The sequence below is a fragment of the Caloenas nicobarica genome, chromosome 15 (assembly GCF_036013445.1).
Source record: "Caloenas nicobarica isolate bCalNic1 chromosome 15, bCalNic1.hap1, whole genome shotgun sequence".
NCBI classification, from domain to species: domain Eukaryota; kingdom Metazoa; phylum Chordata; class Aves; order Columbiformes; family Columbidae; genus Caloenas; species Caloenas nicobarica.
Genome location: NC_088259.1, coordinates 17,466,957 through 17,490,885, shown reverse-complemented (window position 1 = coordinate 17,490,885; position 23,929 = coordinate 17,466,957). Strand labels below are relative to the sequence as shown.

Sequence of the window (23,929 nt, the reverse complement as noted above, 5' to 3'; positions counted from 1 at the left end):
CAACCAGCTCTGTAAAACACATCGAACACCTGGGCATTTTCAAAGAGCCACAGGCAAAGGATGAGCAGGGAAAGTCTGAAGGATGGCAGTGTCCCAGGATGCCCACATCTCCTCTTACCACCAACATTTCTTTATTGTGGACACTTTGTAGGTCACCTGCAAACTTACAGGTTCAAAATGTAAAGATTTCCCAGGTCTGCAAAATCAAGAACTCACAATTGTTTGTATTTCTTAGTATTTGGTTGTTTCAGAGTCTCACTTCTAAGCTTTTCTCCACAAGTAGGAGAGCTAGCAGCCCACCCATGTGCTTGCTTATGTAAGGTACATGGAAATGCTGACAAATTCATCGACTCCAGAAGCTGGAGATTTAAGAAAAACACCCGGTATTGTGAGACTCTCAACAGTCATAAGACTTTGAAGCTTTGAATGATGGAGTTTACACCACTTCCGCTGGAGACTACTCCATAGCAAGTCCCTGTATACGCATGTTGCTGTTACTCAGCAGTTTTGTATTTTTCACTACAAAACCTCTCCTTTCATATCATTCTTGACTTCCCATACAGAGGAATGCCCAAGTATGGAGGTTTCTCAATTCTCCATAACACTTACAGATATGAGATTAATACGTTTATGTGGTCCGCTTAAGGTTATCACACGATTGTCTTCAGGAAATGAAAGGGGTCAGAGATTTTACGCATTTTTAAGCATATATCAACAACTTTCTTAAAAAACCCCCTCTCCAATCTTCCTATTTAACAAAGAAGATATTGTTTGGAAGACAGAAAATAAATTAATTTTCTACTATGACCCCATTAAAATTGGATTTAAATTCCAACCCAAAAGAATTTTAGAATAACATTAGTCTCTTGCCCTTAAATCTCCATCTATCGAAGCTGGTCTATTTATTAATTTCCCTGCCAGAAAGCATATTTTGACTGGCCTGCGAGCTGAGCAGACAGTCTCTCCCCAGAAGCTCACACATGAGGGCCATTTCCTTATTCGTTTCTTCTCCCTAAAGAGGGTGTTTCCAACCATATCATTTTTAATCAAAGCACTCTTGACTCAGACACAACTGTTCACATTGATGGACAGATGGGGATTTGATCCCAAAACAAGAAAACAAGAAAGCAGAAAAGGCAGCGCCTCTCTTATCTGCAATGAATGAACGAGATTAGCCAGAACCTGTTTTCTTCTCACCATACAACAAATCCACTGTGTGCTCTCAGCACAGCCGTAGATTCTCATCTTGTAGTTTTTAATACAAGACATATACAGCCTGAGGGAACAAATTACTCTTCTGTATTCAGCATGCTTCAGTGCCTTCAGAAGACTGTGCTTGAGAAACACAGTTACTTTGCTTGGCAGGAAAAGCCTTTGAAAACAAAGGAGAGGGCTCTCTGCGATGAAAGTCAAGTTCATCACAAAAGCAACAAAAGAAAGCAGTTTGGGAAGCTGCACATGCTTTGGTGGAAAATTGCCAAGACACAAATTTACTTTCTAAGTGGCACTCCGCATCAAATTGTTTTTCTCTGCAATCCCAAAGAATGACTGTCTTTTAAAACAAACAAGTTCGAAATCACCAGGACTCTATCTCAGCTTTCCCATTGGTAACCTGGAGCCGAGCAGAGAGGACCGGGGAGCCCTTCTCTCCCTTCTCCCCGCTTCCGTGTCTGCTGGTAAAATCTCGGCTCTTCAGCACAGGCACTATTTTCTCATGTGAAAGTGCAGCAAAATGGGATCCCAAATGCTACTTTAATAAAAATACCAATGAGAGATGAAAAATGTGTAGATGTCTATAGACAAGACAGAGAGGGCTCGCTGTCCAATACCGCTCTGCAGCCGTGCCAGTGCATGTGCACTAAGTCAGAACAGTGTCGTCCTCCACCCTCTAAATAGTGACATTATGAATCATGAGATTCTAAAATTTACAATGTTTGAAAGATCTTATTTGTTTCATTCAGCATGAGTGGGGTTTAAGCCTATGAAAGCCATAAAAACTAGAAACTTACTGTATCACAATTTTTTTTTACTAAAAGACATTTTTGTGTAATTGTCTTTACAAACAGTACATTTATTTTTACTTAGCTAGGAAACAGGTATCATTTTTATATCAAATATTTGACAAATGGCATCAAATGTTTCATATGAATTTCCTTTTCCCCATGCTTTGCTACGTGAAGATTTCTAAAGGAATACAAATGCCAAATACAGAAGAAATTTTTGTTTCTCTGACTGCATTATTTCACACTAATTCACCTATAGCACCTTTTTTTTTGCATAAGTACTCCTCATAAGAACCTTTTTCAACAAAAATCCAATTACAAAAACTGCTAATTTTTTTGGTTTCCTGAAATATTTTCAAATATTATATAATTCTATTTCCATTTTAAATAGATCAAATGGAAAATTAAAAATATTGCTGCTTTATACTGCATCCATTCAGAACATCATTTCAGGTTTTGGCAACTGAATATTTTTGTTTTCTACCTCTTCTGGTAGGGCAGGAGAGTTTCCAATTTCTTACTTAGCTTTCTCCCTCTCATGAGAAGCATGAAAAAAGAAAGAAAAATGAAAAAAAGTGATATTGCTTTGCTTAGGGGATCTAAATTGTGTTTATTTACACCCTTTCTCTCTTGAAAACATTTAATTTGAATGCCATTTTCACATACAGATTCATTTTTTTAATAGCATTGAGATTTTCCAATGCATTTAAAGTCCAGCATTCAAGTCCAAACTACAGTCTTATTTTCTCTTAAAAATATAACCTCATTCTACCTGCCTCTCTTCCTGAACAGTTACACAGGTTTGGGAACAATGCAGGCTCTATTTTCCAGTTTACGAGTAATAAAGCATAACTTCCAGGAAGGAGACCTGGGATAAAGTATCCTGTCATCTTTTAATACAGTGGCTTGCATATTTGTTTGCCGATCTAAGTATGCAAAAACATATACAGATATTTAATGTAATTTTAGTGCATATACAATTGCATGGGTAATGACGATGATTTTGTTTGTTAGTTTGTGGCCATACTTCTCTAAGTACAATGTTTTTCAGTCTGTTCTGAAAATCTGAATTCACATACAGACAAATTCTACTGAGTATCTTCCCTACTTGCAATTGTTATAACAACAAAGAAAAAATGTATGCAAAAGTTTACATATACAGTGTCTATTAACACAGACTCAAAAAAAATGCTTGCAAAAATAGTGTATATGCTCCCTGAAGTGAATTTTATTTTGCCTGGTCTGTAACTAAATTCCATTGATACACCAGTTTTATAACTGAGTGGTGTAGTGGTAAATCTGGGCCATACTGATCATCTAAATCAACATAACCAGCATGTTTTTCATTTCAGAAGGAAAAAAAAGTTTGCGAGAGAAAGTTTGCCAGTTTCAGCACTTCCTGGCCGCCAAGAACATTTACTGAAAATCAATGGTCTGTCCAAAACCTAATGTGAGCAGGAATCATAGGGCAGCTGTTGAGAATCTATACTGCTTCCTAGGCAAAGTTTCTAAGCCCTTTCAGTCCTTTAGAATAATAAAAATGATTAATGGTCTTGAACACTGTGAACCAAGTGTTTTGAAGTGTAACCTGCTACTTGTAATGCACTCAATATTTCTGATCTGTATTGTACTGCCATACAGGGCCTCTGGAAGTTAATGTTAAAATGTGCAACATTTGAAATGAATGAAGAAAAGTTTGCAAAGTCTGATGGCAAAATCATTTTCTCCCCAACCAAGACATTATTTTCCATCAGTTAGTAAGGGCAAAAAAAGAAGTGACTGTATACACGTATAAATATATACCATTTTCTATAAACATATATTCCAAGAGAGCAATGACGACACCACACAATATTTTATCAGCGAAATGATCCATCTCATTCAGTGCATGAGTTTGCTCTAAAGGGGTCTCAACTTGTTTTGGAGAAACGTAAAATTGTTGGGTCTTTCCAGAGACTGTGTGCAGCAGAAAGAGGCTCAAAATCTTCGTGGAACAGTTTCTTCCACCTGGGCTTTCCCATATTCCTGCCTCTTTCAGGTGGAGCCCTGGACGTAAGCACAGCCCTTGGAGCTAGTTTGATCTATGTCAAGAGTTGGTAGATTCACCTAAATAATAAAATTCAGTGAGAGACAGGAAAACGCTGGTGACCAGCAGATACCAGGCACCTGCAGGGTACAATCACACAGGTCACCAGGGGACACTTCCTTGGTTTGCACCAAGCCCATCTCCAGCTGTCACACACCTGATCCCCGGGTCTGCTCACACCGAGGCTGCAGTTGCACAACCACCTTCTTCAGAAAAATTGTCCTCAAGCCCACGTTGTTAGTTGGCTCCCCGTTTACCCTGACTTGCTTGCTCATGCCATGTATCAAATGCAAGCAAGCAAACAAACGGACAGATTTGGACTTCACCTATTTCCAGATATTGGAATGTATGAATGTACCTGAATGTGCCAAAGGGACTTAATTGCCCTGACTAGCCTCACCTGGGACCCCCACCCATGGCCCAGGAGCTCTGTTTAAGCTCAGCTCCAGGGTACCTACCCCCTGCCTGAACTGTAGAAGGTTGCATCTCCAGCCTTGACTCCTGGGTGGAGGACCTTGTCCCTGTGCTGTGAGTGGCTTGTCTCTGGTCTTCTCTTTGTCCCTTCCTGCTTTTGTACCTGACTGAGCTGCCTGGTTGGACCTTGGACCTGGTCCACTGTTCCCTATGTCTGGGGCTCTCAATGTGCTTCATAGCACCCATCACCACCTGGACTGGGGCCACACTTGGTTCCTGGGTTACCTTCCCTTAGAAACCTATTGGCACTTGCTGTTCCCTGAAAAACATACGTTTTTTAAGTGAAAAGTTGTTGGGAGTGGAAAAAGAGCAACAAAATACAATGGAACAGGAGGAAGTTTGACCACTGGATTGGATGTTCACTGCTGCTTCAGCATCCCTGCTGCCTAAACTTCCCTGCCTGCTTGTTGGGTGTAATAGAAGCTCAGGAAAACATTATAAGGAACAGTCAGTTAACATTTATAGAGAGGTAATATGCTAAGTTCTTTTATGAAATTTCGTACTCCAAATTTACAGGCCTTATATGCAATATTATTTTGGGGACAGCATATTGTATTCATTAGCTATTTCAAATGGTATAAACAAGGCAGCAGAAGTACTCAAATTGCTGCAAACCAGATGGAGATCTTATCAACTACCTCCCACAATTTGGAATAATGTCGTTTTGAAAGCTCCAAGTTATTCAGCTTATAGAATAGCAGATGAATGACTCTCCTGGGTCAGTGCTAAACCGTGCCATGTAGAGCAGATATTTGCCTATCTCTTCTCTGCTAAGGATGGACACAAAGTGCAGACCCCGCCTGAGCACTCGCTGCACTAGTGCACAGTAGTGGAAGGTGCATATAGGCTTAAACAAAAACAAAGTAAGAATTAGATAATGAGAAGTCACATTTTTGGAGCATAAGGGAACATTTTAGTCTAATTATCATCCTGAGCACAGAAAGAAAAGGAAACATTTTACCAGAGTCAGATTTTTTTAAAGAATTATTGTAGGTAAATTGGTCTGCAGAGAATTGCTCCCAAAGCTATAAATCATATTGATTTACTTGCTTTACACTTCTAAAGGGTAACCAATGAGTTATCGGAAGGGTGCACAGAGTCCTCACTCTCACAGATTGAGGATGTGGCTTATTCCTGTCTGTAACATTGATTAGCAAGATGCAAATTATCTCTCCGTTATAATAAATGGAACGGGAATTATTATATTTCTTCTCGACAAAAAAGGAGAATAGACTATTTGTGATTTCCTAGCATTACCTGGCTAGATCTGAGTTTCTTAAATTTCACTGTATTTGCATGGCAGTTAGGAAAGAGCATTTATTCTTTTGATCTGAGGTGGATCTTTACAGCTTGTAGTCCCATGCATTCACAAAAGGTATTACAAGCTGCATTCTGGAAGCATATGTCCTTTGGTACTTTCTAGTTCTTCAGCATACAACATTCTGCCCTTTCATTAGTTTGTAAAAAGTCCAATGAATACTAATGATGGAAAAATAGTAAAATGCTCTTCTGCATCTGTTGTATTCTCTGTTTTAAAATATTTAACAGCCATGTTTTGGACAATTTTTTAAACTATTATGTTACATTTTCTAATTAAACTTTTGAGGCAGCCAGATTAACTCATCTGAACAGAGCAATTACTGTGGCAGAATTGACTCATGGTCATTCTACCTGACAGCATTCCCTTTTGTGGGAATGTAACTCTTACTGTGAAAATGTTGTACTAAGCAAACCTTAGTTCCGCTCATAAATCAGTTCGATGAAAGGTTTGAAAGCCTGTTTCTATGGTGTAGTTAAATTACATTGAAATACAACTGAATTTGTCCCTAGTCTTTCCATCAAGTATAAAGTGACTTAAAGAAAAGTTTGCTAAAGATAGAGTACAGTTTAGAAAACCAGATGAGATTTCTTGAATGAACGTAGATAGAATTTAAGTAAACATTCTCCAAGTTTAAAATAACACACTGAAGCATTTGTCTTTGATTATCAGTTTTAATGTACATAATAATGAGACTTCTTTCCCACGGGGACAGACATTAAAAAAAGTTCCAGAGTGATTGCATTCCGATTCCTAAAATCTGACTCCTCTTTGCAGTCAAAATCTGATGTAAAGTTGGAAGAAGGATGGCTTTCGATTCACGTGTGAATGAACTTTCCAAACACTCGTCAATGCTACAGGATAAATCAAATGGAAGATTTCTGGAAGACTAGTCAGTCACTCTGTCCCAGTGGTTCTGTGAACTGCTGTTGCAGCAACAGCTGGGGGACTCGGATGCTCTTGCATCAAAAGTTAACCAGTGCCTAATTTGGAGCTCACCCAAAATTCAGCTTTTTTTGGCTTACTGTAACATCTACCTGGAGGCAGATGCAACATTATATGTGTCAGAAGCAACTTCAGTGATGTCCCTGAATTACGTTTTGCCTCATGCATGCTGCTCTAGTCATGAAAAAACAGAGCCAAAAGTTGTAATTTATGAGTAGGTTTACCAGTCTATGGAATTCGTAAGTCTTCCTTGACTGAGGAGGAAGCTGATATCTACAAAATACTTCACCTACAGTGTAAAAAAAGTAAAGGAAAAAAAGATCTAGTGAGCCATAAGAAAACTACTGCACAAACACCTTCCATTTTCCTCCATATCCACGAGTGGACCATGTGTCTTCCTTGAAGACCACAAATACATCTTATTTTCAAAGGAAATGTTATTTTATAAAAAATTAATACAAGTTTTCTTAATCTCACTTATAATGCACATATTGATTAGACTTGAAAACTGGCCATTTGCCAGCTCTGTTCTGGTGTAAAAAACCTACAATCGCGTACCTCCTCTACAAATGGATCAGTGTTCAAATTCTTCCTAGTCATCTTTTTATTACTAGTAATTGAAATAACATATAAAATCTTAACTTTAAAATATTGTTCTAGCTCTGTCTCAGGTCAGGTTTTCAAATCTCTCCTGCAGACCATCATTCCTCCCACCAGTAGAGCCATGCTCACTTCCCATCTTCGGAACAGGGTTTGTAACTGCATGTGACAAAGTGAGCTTGTGGGAAGCGTATATTTGCCTATAATGCTCTATCCCAAGCTAAGAAGGCAGCACAATAATTTTTTTAATCTCTCATTATGTTGTTAAAAGAGCTCTTAAAAAAACTCAGAGAGAAAAAAGATCAAAGTGGTCACAAAACTTATTTTATGTTTTAATACCTTTCCATGCAAACTAATGGTTAAGCAGTTGTGCTTACAGGTGAAATTGGTTTTATTCCTATTGTCAGAGACAGCTGTGTGCAGTAAAGAGTGGCAGCATCCCACCCTGCAATAAATCATCGTTTTTTTCTCCATAGGTATGTTATTCATGAAATTTCATTGTCTTCATAGTACAAATCATACTTCTGCTAAAGCGCAAGAAAACAGGAAGGATGGAGTAGAGGGATCTTTTGTTTCTACAGGAGAAATTCCAGGCAAAATAGTGAGAGCGTATTAAAAAAAAAAAAATTCTGTGTTTTTTCATTTCAAGCCAGTAGTGGAAATTGATTAATGAAGCCCGTCTGTAGCTGCTACAAAGGGCCAAACCTTCAGTTAATATAAAATAGCAAGCTTCTCCTTTTAAAAAACAGAAAGAGGAAAGGGACATAAAACTAAAAAACAAACAGGCATATTTGATCATTTAGTGGTGAAAAGATCAGGCACTCCTCAGTTGCTTGGTTTTATTTTTGTGCATTGTGTCAATGATTGGAAACCATATGTTTTAAGACCAGCTTCAATAGTATCAGTAGCTACAGTCCTCCTCTCAGATTACTTTTTACTGCCTGCCTAATTTTGAGCTTTAATAGCTAACATGCACTTTGTTTATCAGTTACAAATGTTCTGAATTTTGATGAAGCAGGCTAAACAACACATATTGGTTTATCATCAGTACTAAAGACCCAACTAACGATTTGTTTAATATTGCGGCCTGTGACTTTTCAAACAAGTATTTCTTAGAAATAAGAAGAATGATCTTAAAATTGATGGCTTTGGTTCTGAATACTGAACACGAGAGTTAGCACTGGAATCCTAACACAGCTCTTGTCATCTCTACAAGAATCCATCCTACAAGGTGCTGAGCCTTTTGGCATCAAGAGTGCAATCAAATATGGCACCATTAAGTCCCCTTGGATGGCACTCCTGTTAAATACCTGGTCCCAGAGTAAGTGCTTTATTGTACTGAGGTCAGTCTGGCAGTATTAAAATTAAATATATGTTTAAAGTCTTTCCAGAATCAGACCCTCAGTACCTTGTGGGATTGAGCACTAATACATGAAACAGCTCTTTTTTAAGTAATTCTGTTTAGCTCTATGACAGAGGCATTCAAAATAGTCTGTAGCTTGTGTTATTTATCCTCTAACTACTTGAGGACACAGTACCTCTCCTCTGTTTTTAAAGCACTGCATAAATTAATGATGTTCTAACAATAACGGTAGCAGCAATTCTTGGCTTTTACCACAGAGGAAGCAATCATTAGCCTTGAGAATGAAATTTCACTACAGTCCACAAAATAATGTGTTAGGAAATAATATGGTTGCCAACTTTCGCAATTTTGTTGAAAGTCTTCTAAAATGTGACGGTCGGGGTGTTTGGGGTTGGTGGTTTTTTTCACAAAGCCTGAGCTCTGGCTCATGTGAAAACATGAAAATGTGAGATTCTTAGTTTTAATTTTAGAAAACAAGTAAGTTACTCAGCATTGTGGTTGCAAAGAGAAATTGAAAACAAGAACCCAAGGGCCGTAAGATCCCGAAATTCACTGCTTTTAAAATCTTACAGTTTGTAAAGCAATTTCATGACACTCAGGGTCTAATGTGTGTTTCTATGCTTAGGGTTAACCATATTCAGTACCCCAATAAATTCTCTATACCCTTATTAAGGGTTTCTCACCTTGGTTTCTACCAGAGAGTGGCATCAGATGCCGTCAGAGAGGATGCTGAAGTTAAATATTGGCTTATTTCTTGCTTTTAAAAATTGAGCCAGTTGTTTGTACAGAAGTAACTCTGTTCTTTTTGATTACGAGGTAGACAGCAGAAACTGGAAATATTTCCTCAGGGGAAAAACATTTTCAGTGGTAACTAAATTTTGGGATCTAGCTCCTTGCCTCCTCTGAGGAGAGGCTGAGTTGTAGCTCTGGGCTCTCCCACGCTGCAGGAGAAGCTCTCTGGATCCCGAGCTCTGGCAGAAGGTGGCTCCCCATGTGCCCCAAGGACAGCGTGTGGGCTGACTGCTTGGGTCTCCCGGAGTGCCCCAGAAAGACCATTAGATCCTCAGTCTGTCCAGGACAGTCTCACCCAGCCAGGTGATTGGGGCCATTTCCATTGGGTGAATGTATGGATCTTTCTTTAACTTTATGGTAAATGGAAATAAGCACAAGGTAACAGGTCAGGCAAACTCCTTTCTAAACCTGGCTTGGTCTTTCACAAAAAAAAATACAATAAAATAAAATAAAATCCACCATTCTGAGAAATTCTTGGCAGTATATGGCTGATGATGACCCAGCTTGATGAAATGGAGGCTTCTATTGAGCCAGCTACTAGCACTTACTCCTACTTTCTCTTGTCTTGCAGCCTGGTAACCCATGCAGCACTATGACCCATGCGCCCCAACCCATAGTCTAATCCATGGGGCAGAAGCCATTTTGTTCCCCTGCCTTTCTAAATTGCTTTTAAGGTCTACAGGTATTTTTCTGGATACAAACAATGATGAAAATACTTAAAATTCCTAAGTGAAAAATATCCTTTATCTTCCTCTTTGCACTCTTTTCCCACTGTGCCCTTATCTACTTTTCCAAATATTGCATACAATGTTTTTAGTAAGTAGAAAGGATATTAGAGTAGACAAATAAGGTTTACCCACCAGCTCAAGAGAGGTGTTCTGGCACCAATTCACAACTTACGAAAGTTACTTATACTGAAAGGGATAAGGAGTGTCTTTTTGTGTGCAGGGTACTGTACAAACAATGAGGTCCTGGTCTCTGACTGGCTTGCTGTGGCATTACCACAAACAATACTGATTCTTAAATACCTGCCTGGCTTTAAGCACTTAAGTAAATAATTGTATTGACTGTTGCAGGACTATTCACATGCATAAAACTAAGCATATATTCAAATATGTTGTGAAATCAGGGGTCGGGTGAATTTTGCATGCAAGGCATTTTTAGATGATTAGTATATATGAACTTACTTGTTAAGACCAGCTTCAAAAGGAACTAATGTGGCAATCAGTTTTTTGGGCAGGTTGTGGGGAGAATGAGAAGATTTTTTTTCAAGGTGGATCTAAAGGCTTTAGTGTACTTCAGACACTCCTCACCAGAACCACAATTACAGGCAAGAAAGGTGGCAAGAAAGTCTCGCAAACCTGCGATCTCTCTGAGTTTAATGTGAGAGCAGTGTAAACTCAGAACTGCAGATAATCCATGGGGAAATCAGGGGGTTAGTGCTGAGAACTGATGGGGAATAACAACTGAAAGGGCTTTGGTTTTTCTAGGCTGGCGGGAGGTAGCTCATGCTAGGAAGCCTGCCAGCTCCAAACTGATGCTGGGAGCTTTGTCTCCTTTGGATTGTAGGAACACACTTTGCAGTTGAACTGATCTGAGAGATTTTGATAGTAAAAACAGCTGTCTCCTTGCAATGATGTTTTTGTTCCATTGTCAAAATTTTGAGTTAAATCCATGAGTGGGCTGCAGCTTGTTCAAACCCCAAACTCAACACCCTTTGTGCTCCTTTGGCTTTTCCACTGTGGTTCATGGGATGTCCCTTTCCTGAGGAAAGGGCTAGGTATAATAAAAGCCATCAGGGCAAGGACTTGTAGGTCTCCTCCGTTGCATCCTCAGTGCTGGAGAGACAGAACTGGAGAGCTGCAGTCTGCCTCAGACTGGTAGAGAAGGGGGGAATAAAGAGGAAGAGCGGGGTGTGGAAATGAAACACCCCAATGCTGCTGTGACTGGGCTGCATTCCCAACTGGCAGGTATGCTGGTGAGACAGGGCAGCTGTGTGGTACCTGTGCCGTGTGTGGGGACAAGGCCAGCATGGGCAGGGTGAAGCTGTGTGCATGATGTACAGCACAAGGGATGCATGGAGGGTGCATGTGGTGGGAGGCCCCAGCCCCATCTCCCCAGCATGAGCCCTCCAAAGGTGCGTGTTGCATCTCTTAGACGTGCAGAGAAGCAGATGATGTACCTGATAAAGGAGACCGTCATCGGGCAGAGGCAGAAGTCCCCCTTGAGGTGTACATGCCAGAGAGACTGCCTCTGATTTTGTGCTGACACAGGAGATGGGGCAGCACCTCTGTATGGTCATAAATCCATTCTGGTTCCCTTGAGGAGATCAGAGCTAGAAGCAAGATCACCCAGAGGGCTTTCACCCTCCAAGGAGCCAGGAGCTGTGTGACGCTCTGTGTTTGTGAGCGCAGAGGGATGGCACACATGACTGAAGCTATTTCTGCAGGACCCTACAGCTCTGTGGCACGGTGTGCATAACGAGCATCCACAAAAGCCCTTCCTTTAAAATTTTTATTTTAAAATTGTTACTAGAGATCAGTAATACAAGGACTGTAGTGAGAATGATGATTTTCATGGAAGCAGAGCCTACAGATAAGGTAGTATTCAAGCGGTATTCAAGCTTCCAAGTTTTAAACCACGAATCTTTTAAAAACTTGCAGCCAAGTGTACATTGATAGAACTGATGAAGATACAACTGTAGCTATGAAAGCAAAAGAGCTTGTTAGGAGATACCTGCTGTCAGTGAAAATACTGACTGGCTTTTGTTAGAAAACGCGGGGGAAGCAGCCGGGACAGCTCTCCTCCAGCCAAAACAGCGGCGGTGGGTCACACGGGGCAGGTTTGTGACAATAGCAGAGGGGCTGCCAGGGCGTCCCCGCGCTCCGGCCGGGCCCCGCGGTGTGCGGGAGCCGCGGGAGGCTCCTCCTCCGCCCCGGCACCGCGCCGCGGGCAGCGCAGCCGTGCGGGCGCTGGGACACCTCCGAGGGCGCCCGCTGCGACACGCCGCGGCCCCACGCGTGCGGTAGGTGCAGCGCGGACCGGCCGCCCCCGACGGCGGCAGCGCGGGGAAAGCCCCGCGGTGCTGTCAGGGGCCGGAGGCCCCGGTGACAGGCTGCCGTGGGGGGCGGAGGAGCCGGGGATTCCGGCCTCGCTACCGGGTAAGCAACAGGTCAGATGAACCGATCAAAAATCCCCACGCCGTCCCTCGCGGTCGTGTGCCGACGGACCGCTCGAGCGCTCCGCGCCGCTCTGCGCCCCTGCGCAGCCCGCGAGCCCCGGCGGGAGGCGCGGCGGGGAGGGGGGTGGGCGCGCCTTGGGCGCAGCGCGGGGCGCGGAGCCACCGCCCCACTCCGCTCCCTTCCGCGGGCATGCGCGCCTGCCTCGCACATGCTCACTGCGCCCGCAGCGGGCGCGCACACTCCGCAGCGCTGCGGCTCCGCGCTGCACCTCCGGTGAGTACGGGCGGGGGGAACGGCCGCGGAGCGTCCTCTCCCCGCGCACCGCTTCCCGCGGAGGAGGCAGGCGGCGGCGCGCTCCCGAGCGGGGCTTTGCGTGCCCGCCGGCAGTTCGAAGTGTGAAGCCGACTCCGCGTGTTGCGCGTCGGGCGGTGCGCGGAACGGCGCGGAGCGGGGGGTACGGCGCAGGGCGCTGCCGCGGAGCGAGGCGCTCGCCTCGAAACCCGTCGGGGGAGCGCGGTGAGCCGCCCTCCGCGGGCGCGGAATAGCGTTGGGCGCGGCGCGGCGCTTTCCGGGGCGTGAAGCGCGGCAGCGCGTTGGGGTCCTGCCTGTGGGGTTGCGACCAAAAATTCACAGAGGTGGTTAATTGATGCGCAGCGTAGCGTTTGCTTTTACATCAAAGCTGCCTTCGTTTAGTAATTATTTTAGAAACTGAAGCGTGCGTTTAAATAAATGCTCTTTTCTGCGATTGTTCACGCGAGGAAAACTTGTCCTGTGATTTATGCAGTTTAAGTAAACTTTTTTTGAGCGTTAAATTATGCTTAAGCCCAGTGAATGGCCTCTAAAGGAAATTATTGATGGTATACACCTTGTGTTTTTCAGACACTTCAAATAATATATTCTGTTGTATAAAATTGTAATTGTTAAAATATATATGGTTTACTAAGAAACAGTTTATTGGTCTACATGAAATTTATCAGCAGGAATTTAATTCAGCGTAGTACCAAATTCACACATCCCCTAGCGCTGTTAAAGGCAATGGCAGGAATGGTTTATTGTTTAACCTTCTAATGAACTTTACTAATTTACTGAGAATTTCTAATTTCTGCTATGCCATCCATAGAAGGGTTCCTCCTCCCCACCGCCAATATATTGAGCAAGCATGTCTAAATTATTTCTGCCTCTCTACATCTGTGTGTATTAGGGCAGTTTGATCTCCAAAAGAATGGCATCTATTTAAACTCGTCATTTTGTGTCTAAACTAATGTATCTTAGATAGCTTCATACATTTAGTGTTGCACTGGTTTGTGCTACTTTTTGCTACATATAGGACAAATTCTTTTGCCTCATCCTTTTTGACATGAATAAACCATTTCTATTCTTAAACAAACCTAATTTTTATTTCTACTTCGAAATCCAAGGCATAATGTGGCTTCAAATGTTATACATGCAAGTAGGAAGGACTTGCAGTACAAATACCTTGAAAATAATCAGTTTTGGAAACATTCCAGAAACTTTTTAAGCATGTTTTAAAAATGCACTTGAAATGACACAGCAGCTGATAACTTGACTCAATTATTCTAATTTGCATCTCTTCATGGAAAAAATAAATCTTAATGCGTGATGCAAAATTAAATTGTGAAGTTACTGAGTCAAATCGCCCATGCAATTCATGTGCCTCATCTGCTCCTCACCAACAGATCAAAACATTTGGCTAAATAACAAGTGGTGCACTCTTTTGAGTTTAGGCTCATCAGTTTGTTTTGCTTTGCTTTGTTTAGCCTGCTCCCCTCAGCTCATTTTCTTTTAAAATACTATGTAGACTTCCCATGACTCTTTAATCTTATCACCATTATTTGGTTGAAATGTTCAAAATGGGCTCCTGTTTCAAATGTCTCACAGCCTTGGCAGTCTTAAATTTCATTAGAAAAGCTTCATTAGGGAGAAATAAAAAAGTTGATAATTCCCCCTCCAACAATAAGCCCCATATTCAACTACACGAATTGTATGGGTACGCCTTTGTTATACAAAGGAATTAAATTCGGGTATTAATACAACGAACTTGATCTCAGAATATCACTTAAAGAATCTTGCGTGTGGCTGTGTCGTGCCTATCTGGTCAATGTGCTAGGTTTTCCTGAAAATGTACTAATTTAACTACAAATCCTACATAAATTAGTTGCATATTTAACTTTAAGCCTGGAAGGCATCATACTGAAGTCGATGTGGCTGTATTTGTGTGTCAGTGTGTATATGTACACACTGCTGACAAAGAAAACAATTAAAGCAGTTAGTAATTTTCTGCTGTCTTCCCAACTGTTATTTATGATGTGTAGTAGTAAAAACAGCTATTCTGAAATCAGCTATAATTCTCCTCAGTAAGATTTGTTTCTTCTGTGCCAAATTTTGCAGTAACCAGATGTTTTTAAGGTGTCTTCAACTGGCGAACAAACAAGAACAGTGCTGAAGACTAATTTATTCCTTGCAGTAAATTCCTTCTGCAATAAATTCACAGGTTGTTAGACTTAATCTGTGGAAATGAATGTTAAGATTATTTGTGCAGTGAAAATGCTTTTAAAATTTTGTGAAAACTAGCAGAAGTTCTTAGAATGATAAGACAATATTTTCGAATTAATTTTGCCTAGCTGGAGTGACTTTCATTAGAGATGAACAGTTAAATGAAGTTGCAAATTCAAATCCTTTCCATAAACCATGGAACGCTGCAGTTTTAATATGAGGATTTTAAGTATATCCCAAAAGTGGAGGAGTCATTCGGTAGATCAAGTAGGGAAATCTTGTACTGCTGTTTCCAATGTATAGTTACCGTATGCATGTGTATTATTTACAGCAATAGCAATACAAACTTTATTAGCACATGGTGTAGTCTCCTGGACAAACAATCAGGTTCTTTTCATTAAATTTCGCGTTGTACTACACAGGACAGAAAAAATAGTTATACCAAGAAGGAACAAAAGATATGTTCAGAACTATAAACAGTGACATATACAAAAGTAAAGCCATTTGGGTTTTAGATACATCCTCCTTTTCAGTGGCTTAATTTAGTAAAAAGTACAAGGTGGGGAGACATGTCTACTAAAAAAAAAGAAAAAAAGTGTAAATACTCAAATGTCTTGTCATAGTATTCAGTTTGATATGAACAGGTTGGACTAAGCAAATCTCTTTCCCTCCCATTACTGAAAAGCCAAAAATACTATCCCAGTTGGGACTGTTTGTTAAGAGGTCTCATCAGAAAACAATTGTTCGTGGCAGTCTAATTCTTAAACAATACTTCATCTGTATTTGCAGATCTTAACTCAAGTAATGATGTTTAACAAACACCTTGTTTTAATCAGGTGAGGATAAGCTCCTCAATTAGGATGTAAATAATTGCTCACCTTGGTTGGGTCATTTTGGGGCCCGGAGGTGTTGCCATTTGCAGGTCGGTCTAGTGCCACTAGAGTACTGAAGTGAGAGAGAGGAGAAAGCGGGAATAAGTATTTAAGACTCTGCATTCAACTTGCAAAATGTTTTTTGATTAGGGCATACAAAACCCGATCCTGTTTCCTTCTTCGGCAAGCTCTTCAGTTCCTCTTGATTTACAGCTGCAAGAGGCGTGAGAGGAAAATTGGACCCAAAATTGTAGTCACTGCATAGATGGTTCCATGAAGTGTGTCAGAGTGAATACTTAATTAAAAATAGTCAAAACTCTTTTCACTCAGTCTTTCTGCTTGGATTTCAATTACGTATTTGAATTATTTTGAAGATGTGGGAAATGAGAGGAAAAAGATTACATGAACATAATCCTTCCCATTTAAAATTGTCTGCAGCTGCTTAAGTCCTAACATCAGGAGTCACATATAAACATGTTTATTCAACATCAGTGTTATCTGTTAGGTTGTACATGGTTCACTAACATGGAGAGAATACTTTTTCTTTCATAGTGTGTGGGAGCTGCCAGAGGTCAGAGGAAGTTGTTTGCCTGGAGTCGAGATGGCACCTTGGCTTTGCTCTCATTCTGTTTGTCACCTCTCCTCTCTCCGGGAAATGCTTCATTAGTGCTGTGCTAAGGTATTTTCCCTCGTGTTTATGTACAGAGGCTCTGTGGAAAGCCAGAAGTCTGCTGCAGGGTTGCGGTAAGGCTTATCGGGAATTTTAATGGAGGGGTTTTTGTGGAGGTTTTAGTTGGGGTTCAGTTAGAAAAAGCAGCTTGGAAAAGGAGGAGCAGCAGGGGAGAGGGGAGCCTGGGACGTTGTTGAGCTCCCCATAAAGTGGGTGGCTGTAAATCGTGATATTTTACAGAATTCGAGAGATGCAGACCTGATCCCTTGGGAAGTTCAGAGCATTTTGTGTGCCACTGAGTAACATTTTGTTGCTGTTGGTGTGGCTGGGTCACAGTCAGACTCTAAACAGCTGTACCTGGTGGTGATGCTGAGCTGGGGGTCAGGAGGAGAGGTGGCACCTCTGGCTGCAAGGGATGGGGCAGGAACAGTGCCTCTGTCTCCTACAAAGCTTGTGGGTACCCTCCACTCCTTCTCCTGTTCGCTAGAAATGTGCTTGGATATATGAAACAGTGTTTGGGACACTGGAAATACGTTGTATAGAAGTAACCACGGCCTCAAGTTTGATAAGGTTACTTAAAATGTTTTAGTATGATTTATGTATACAACTAATAGTCATGCACTGCGCACAGTATTGACGGAGAGATGTGCACACACACATGTAGACATAATTTCATTTTTTATTTGAGTTTCTTAAAAATGTTTCTGAATGTTTCCGTAAGGTTGGTGAATTTCGCCAGCCTGATTTGGATGATGGGTGCTGTTTGGTTTTGCTTTTGCTTTTGCCTTGGAGGGAGAAGATAATTTAAATTTCCTTTAGAAGTTATTTTTTTTTTCTATGATTTTTATCAAGCCAGAGAAGCCCTGGTAGATCATAACCAAAAGGCAGTGAATAAAATGAGCATTACTGTAGAGATCAAAGTAGCTGTGGAAGATTCAATGTGAATGAAGCTTACTGCAAATGTGCAGTTTTTTAAAAGCAAAACAGTAAAAATAGAAGAGACTTTAAAAAAAATACTAAACTTCTGTGTTGATTATAACTTGTAACTGAAGTATACTGAGGACCTGAATATTGTTTTTTTAAAAAGCCAGCAAAACAGCTATTTCTAAAAAATAGTAAGTTCCTTCAGAAGGTTAGACAGAGAACAAAAATAAGTGTTATGTTGGGGGGGAATGTCGGGTGTAGTGCTTTTTTTTTTTTTTCTTTGAATTATTTTCAACAAGTACTTACTCTGTTCTGTATTTTTAAGAAATTATGTGGACAGCAATTTTGTTTCTTTACCAAGGCAGTGAAAACACCAAGAATCCTTTTTATAATTTGGAAAGAATGTCAAAAGAATGAAGTAGTTAAACCTAAGTGTATTAGATCATATGCCTTAAATGCATAAATAAGCATAACTGCAGTCACAGAAACCGATGTTAAAACCACCAGGAAAACTTACCCACAAACCCTAATGACTTAAAGGGAATGACCTCAGCCATTGTGAAATTTGTGCCTATTTGTTGACTGACATTTTCTTGTTGAAGCAGAGTGCATGTTTTGTCGGGGTGTGGGATTTTGTTGTTTGAAAGACTGCTGGGGTTTTTTTGTGTGTTGTTGCTGCCAGGTTTGAATACAAAGAGTGTAAATGGGATTGAGGCTGGGAAAGCCTGGATATGATTTGGGCTTTAGCAATCGGAAAAGCAGGTGAAGGGTTTGTTACTGATGAACAGAGACTGGTAGAAATTGATTGAAGTTTCTTTTTCAGATGTTAGAAACTTCTGTGATGATAGCCCATTTTGAACTTATTCCCAGCTGGTTTCCTCTTAGGGAAATGAAGGTTTAAAGTATTTTATTACAAACCTGAGATTCCTTCACATCCATGTCTTTGCGTGAGTGCTGCATGAAATGCCAGTGTCATTCACCTCCCCTCTGCTTTTTGGAGAGGATATCGATGCAGAGTAGAACCTCAACTTGCCTTTGCTGCAACACCACTTCATAATTCAGGGAAATTGAAGTCTTGAATTATTTCAACAATAATAGACTTCTTTGGGAATGTTTTAAAATAAACCAGTGCTACAGACTGCAAGCCAAGTCATTCTGCAGACAAGATTTCTCTTTGCTGTCCATTCTTGGCAGTGGGCTCCTACTTTTCTGGGTTGCAGTAACTAGAGAAGGTCCAGATTGAATTGCCCCTTCTTAGATGTGCAGAAAGGTTTAAGAAAACTGGTAATTTTATGCTGTTTGGTGCCTAACTCTAGGTGTTCAGTCTCTCTCTGCTTTTGAGAAGGCAAACAGCCCAGCTAAATAGATAAATAATAATCCTAAATAGAGATTCAATACTAGTCAGCCTAGATAGTAACTCGTTAACCCACAGAGAGTTGATGCTTCTGTCTATGCTGGAAAGAGCTTCACAGAGCAAGTCAACCGGAGCAGGAAAACCTAGTGCTTCCAGACAAAGACAAGAAGACATGGGGAAAATTTCTTAAACTTAGCAAATGCCTTAAAAACTGGAAATACCTCTAGGATTACTCAAGCACCCATGAGGAACAGTGAGGAGAAAGTGGGGCAGGCATCTGATTTTTTTTTTTTTTTTTTTAATAGGTTGAATAAGCAAAGCAATCTGGAGGCCCCGGTTATTTACAACTTAGGCTGAGCACCACGCAGAGGCTCATCAGCTGTCTTAACAGCAAGTTTTGCATCTAGTGCTAATCACATCTTTTGATGACACATTTAATTCAGCTTTTTGTGGTGTGATTTTTTCCTACAGTTCCTTTGAAATAACTTTGATCATTTTTTAATGTAGATCTGTATCACCAGTTTAATTCCCTTTCTGACTGTTATTTGGTGACAAATATCTATCTTTAGAGTTTAATTGTAACTGTCTGATGATACGATTATTCACAAAATATTTTCAGTAAGTGTTCACAATGTCTGCTTCAGTTTTGTAAACTGAAGTGCTGCTATGCAAATTTATTATTTTTTCCCTATTTCTGTGGCTGAAACAACCTAAAATCTTGTTTAGAATTGAGCAATACTTTTTATTTGAAAAAGGTTGTTTTTCCACCCTTTAACAAACGAAAAAGCACCATTTTTTATGAAACATGACAATTTTATAACTAAAACATTTCAATGTTATATTGGCTGTGTCCAAATTTTCCCTTTTTTAATAGGCTAATTTTATTTTTTGAATTTATAAAAACCTGTCGTTTGCTAGCTTCTATTTGGTAAGTGCTACATTGTTACTATTCCTGTCTACTGAGATACAGAGTTAGAAGCAAGTCAGCCTTGATACTTGTAGCAAAATAAATTCCTTTCTTGTGTTTAACTGTGGACAAATACCTTAGATCCAGTCCTGCTGCCACTGCAGTTCCCGATCATTTTACTCGAATAAGGATTGGCCCCTATTGCGAGGGAGCAGTTTGAAATCATCTGCACTCGTTGCACAAGTGCATTTAAAACAAAAGAAGTAGTAAATTAAAAAAAAAATCACATGGTAGCCACAGACAACGCAAGCCTAACTGATTTCTTTAGTGCCTGAGCCTCGCAGAACAGGAGTGGGAATCACTGTCTTTGTCTGCTATCCACGCTCACAGGCCCTGTTTGCAACTCGGCAAAGGTTTTCAGCAGCAGTTAGTAGAAGTAACAGATCCGCATTGAGTGGGAAGCCAGCACAGGTCCCTTAGCGGGAGGAACCGCAACCCCTGTGGCAGCAGTGGATATAACCTCCTGCACCCAAAGACCTTTGCAGTGGTGTGACTTAGTACTTGGTGTAACGTCTCCTCTGACCTAATACTCTTAAGTGTGTTGGTGGCGTCAGGTGTATAGCAGGAAAGTAAGGCAGGCACTAATTTTCCGTTTATTTATTGAAATAAAAGTATCAAGATTCTAATTCTGTTTAGCCTTGGTAGTCTCTTGTGTAAATATCTACATTAGAGGAATCTTGTTTTTAATAAAATTCAGTTCTCTCTGAATAAGAGGCAAGCTTGGGTCTCTGACCTAAAAATATGTAATCATTCAACAATGTTGTAGATGCGTGTAACCATGCACGAGGCAATGTAAGATATCATCTGCATGAAAACTTCGACAGACCTTTGCTGTCTGTCCTTAAAATGACTTTGCCCTCTTCAGTATCTCTGCACCTGGAAATTTTAAGTTGTTTTTCAAAAGAAGGCGTATTCTGCCTGTTGTGTATGATTTAGTTTTGGTTTTTGGCTTTCCTTCTTGGAAGCCCAGTGCTTCTCCTTCACCCAGCCCCCTGCCACAAATCAGGATTATTCAATCACAACAACAGTGGTTTAACTGTATCTGTGGTGAAGTGGGATGGTTACTTAATGATGCACAGAAGCATTGTGCCCTGGTTTAGGACAGGAAATGGAAAATGAATATTGTTTTGAACTTGAACTTTGTGAGCAGACAAAGTAATTATCGGAGCTGGAACTCCTCCGGGAGAAGCAGAGGAGGGATGCACTGTGCTTGTAAGAAGCACTGTGGGATCTTAAATATCTAGTTGTGTTTAACACTTCGGTTTTACATTTCTGCTTCTTAATTGATCTTTTGCCCCTAATTTTTTCCTTGGCAAATAGAGGAAGAAGCAATTGCGTATAGACTTCATGTACTGTATTTATTGATAGACGTACTCCCGCCCTCCATTTGCTGGTGGGGCATCACTTTAATTTCTGTCTTGGTCCTAGTGTTACTTTAAGTTGTAAAATGAACTCTTTTCACTGCCTGGATTACTTAATGGGCCTATTATAATATGGAAAATTGACTTAATTGATGATTAAGAGCACATAATTGTATGTGAAGCCATGTAATCAGAAGCCATAAGCCGCTTGTGTAGTATTTAGTATTAATTATAAACTATAGAAGTTTTATCTGTCTTATAAACTAGAAAACCCTGCTGAAATGACACAAAGTCTACATAGTTGGGAAGTTAAAATTTTGAGTATCAACTTCTTAATCACGTATTACTATTAAAATACTACTACTTTCTAGAAAAAAAAATTAAAAGGCAAAGCTCTGCCTTCACTGAATGTTTTGCTGCATTCCAATGGCCTGTGCCTTCAGCAAATTATCGAAGTGTTTTGTTTTTTTTGCTTTACTGTACAAGCTTTTTGCTTTACTGTACAAGCTCTTCAACAAACAACAGTCAGTGCAAGACTTCACCTTACAGACTCTGTGGTATCCTCTGTAGAATTTGAATTTTAAAATACTATTCGCTATTAAGTTACACAATTAAAGACAGGAAGATTTGTTTGTTTGTTTGTTTTGCTAACATTTTGAAGGTGATAACTTCTAGCTATGGTAGGTACATGATTTTTTTTATTCTCAGAAAAGAATAATTCCTTATTTAAAAATAACATTTAAAATCTAAAAGTAAAATTATGTTACTTTTCAAAATAAAATTAAATACATCTTATTTATGATCTTTGATTAAGTTCACAAGACTTTTAATCTTGCATTAACACAGTTGGGGACTTTTTTATTTGTGGTGAAGTTTTAAAGGTAGGAAAATTAAGTCACCTTAGAAGAAAATTATGTGATGATTTATTGTGGCAGACTAGGCAAAATTCCTCTAGAGATTTTAATATCTTCCACCTGGTACAGAAAGGAAAATATCTTTAGCTGGTGAGTAATTTGTCACTAATACCCAGGGGTTCCTTCATTACAATGCAGAGATGTCAGTTTTAAGAGAAACGTACAGTGAAAAAACTGAGTGCAACTTCCTGTTGCCGACACTGACAAAAAGGAGAAAAATAAAGGTCTGGAAAGCAGCCGAAGCAATGTGAAGGAAGGGTCTAAAGCTATCAATCAGGGCAAAATGGTTTGGGAAGGATTTTTACCTGCAGGCTTCAGTGGAATTCATTAGGGCATGTTCAAGGAGGAAAGTCACTTGATATGACTCCAGAGGAGGAGCTCTGACATACAGTAATACCCAGGCTGATGCTCAGTTCTTCTCCAAACTGCACATACTGCGTCCTGGTAATTGTTTGAAGAGGAACAGTATTGTCAAAAAAAGAGTCACACTCTGCTTACTGATGGCTTTTATACTTTATAATGATGTTTAAAAAAAACTGAGTTCAGATGAGAATGCTGCTAGAGAATATCTCCAGCTACTGACAGCTCAAACCTGACAACAAATATCATGGTGTCTCTGCCACAGCAGTGTCTTTACAAGTCATTTTTTCCCAGTGGAGAACTATTCCAGTGTCCAGACACTTGTGTAGTGTTATCACTTTGCCTTTTTCTGCAATAACAGAACTTTGACTTCACCCCTGTCCTCCCAGTATTGTGGTTTCACAACAGTTCAGCATAAGCAGGGAGAGCATGAGCCATCACAATAGCAGGAGAGAGTGGAATGAAGATTTTGGTCTCCCTCCTTTAAACCAATTCTGCATTTGTGTCGTATGTGAGTGGACAAAGTAAAATGTGAATATGAATATTGGATAGAATTCATCTGCTTATGACCAGCTTTAGAAATGGGAAGTAGGTGACTGGCAATGCCAGCAAAGTGTTGGCCTGTAGCAGCAGAATATCTGCAAGCAGCCTCTGTCGTCCACTTCACTGATGCAAGAATTGCAGCAACCAGTCTGGTGTCCACTACAGGAGTGGGTGATCTCAGATGGAGCAGATATCACTGTCCCATGCCCCTGCAGAAGCAGTGGCCTGGCTTCTTGAGAGCTTTCTGGTTTACTCTTCCCTTACTTTTTAGTACAACCCAAAAAGTTGCTCAGGAAGGAGGCTGACAGTAGATGTCTGTGACAGAAGTAATGATTCAGTGTTAGGACAGCAGCAGTTTTAGGGATTTGGGAAGAAGTAAAGAGTACTGCACCAAACAATGTACATGTTAGAAATAACATGTGCAACAACTTTGTGGTAAAAGTGTTTACGTAGCTGGGAGAAGCCCTGGCACGTCCTGGAAACTCCCGACCATGTTAGCACAGTTCTCTGTTTCTTGCTAGAGAGTAAGACTTCCTCTCAGCTATTCTACAGTTGGAGAAAAGGAAGATTTTATGTTCTGTCAGAAGCAGATTATTGGAAAGGAAATTTATTTGGTTTACTACGTTTCTTTCAGTTTTAGTGTATTCTTCAGTCAGAACACTGAGGTGAATAATAAACACTGTTATA

General features: G+C 40.4%; 1 protein-coding gene across 6 annotated transcripts in view; it reads left to right on the top strand.

Annotated features, from left to right (window-relative positions):
• The first annotated feature begins 11,435 nt into the window (after nt 1-11,435).
• The window catches only part of EYA2 (EYA transcriptional coactivator and phosphatase 2), a 93,490-nt gene continuing 80,996 nt past the window's right edge, over nt 11,436-23,929 (top strand). For 2 of the 6 annotated variants that reach the window (XM_065645372.1, XM_065645367.1), the window contains exon 1: nt 12,633-12,742. The gene's annotated coding sequence lies outside the window, so the exon portion shown is untranslated. Of the gene's footprint in view, nt 11,552-12,537; nt 12,607-12,632; nt 12,743-12,978; nt 13,037-23,929 lie in introns of those variants that run through there. The other 4 variants (XM_065645368.1, XM_065645370.1, XM_065645373.1 and 1 more) reach the window with 4 other exon arrangements.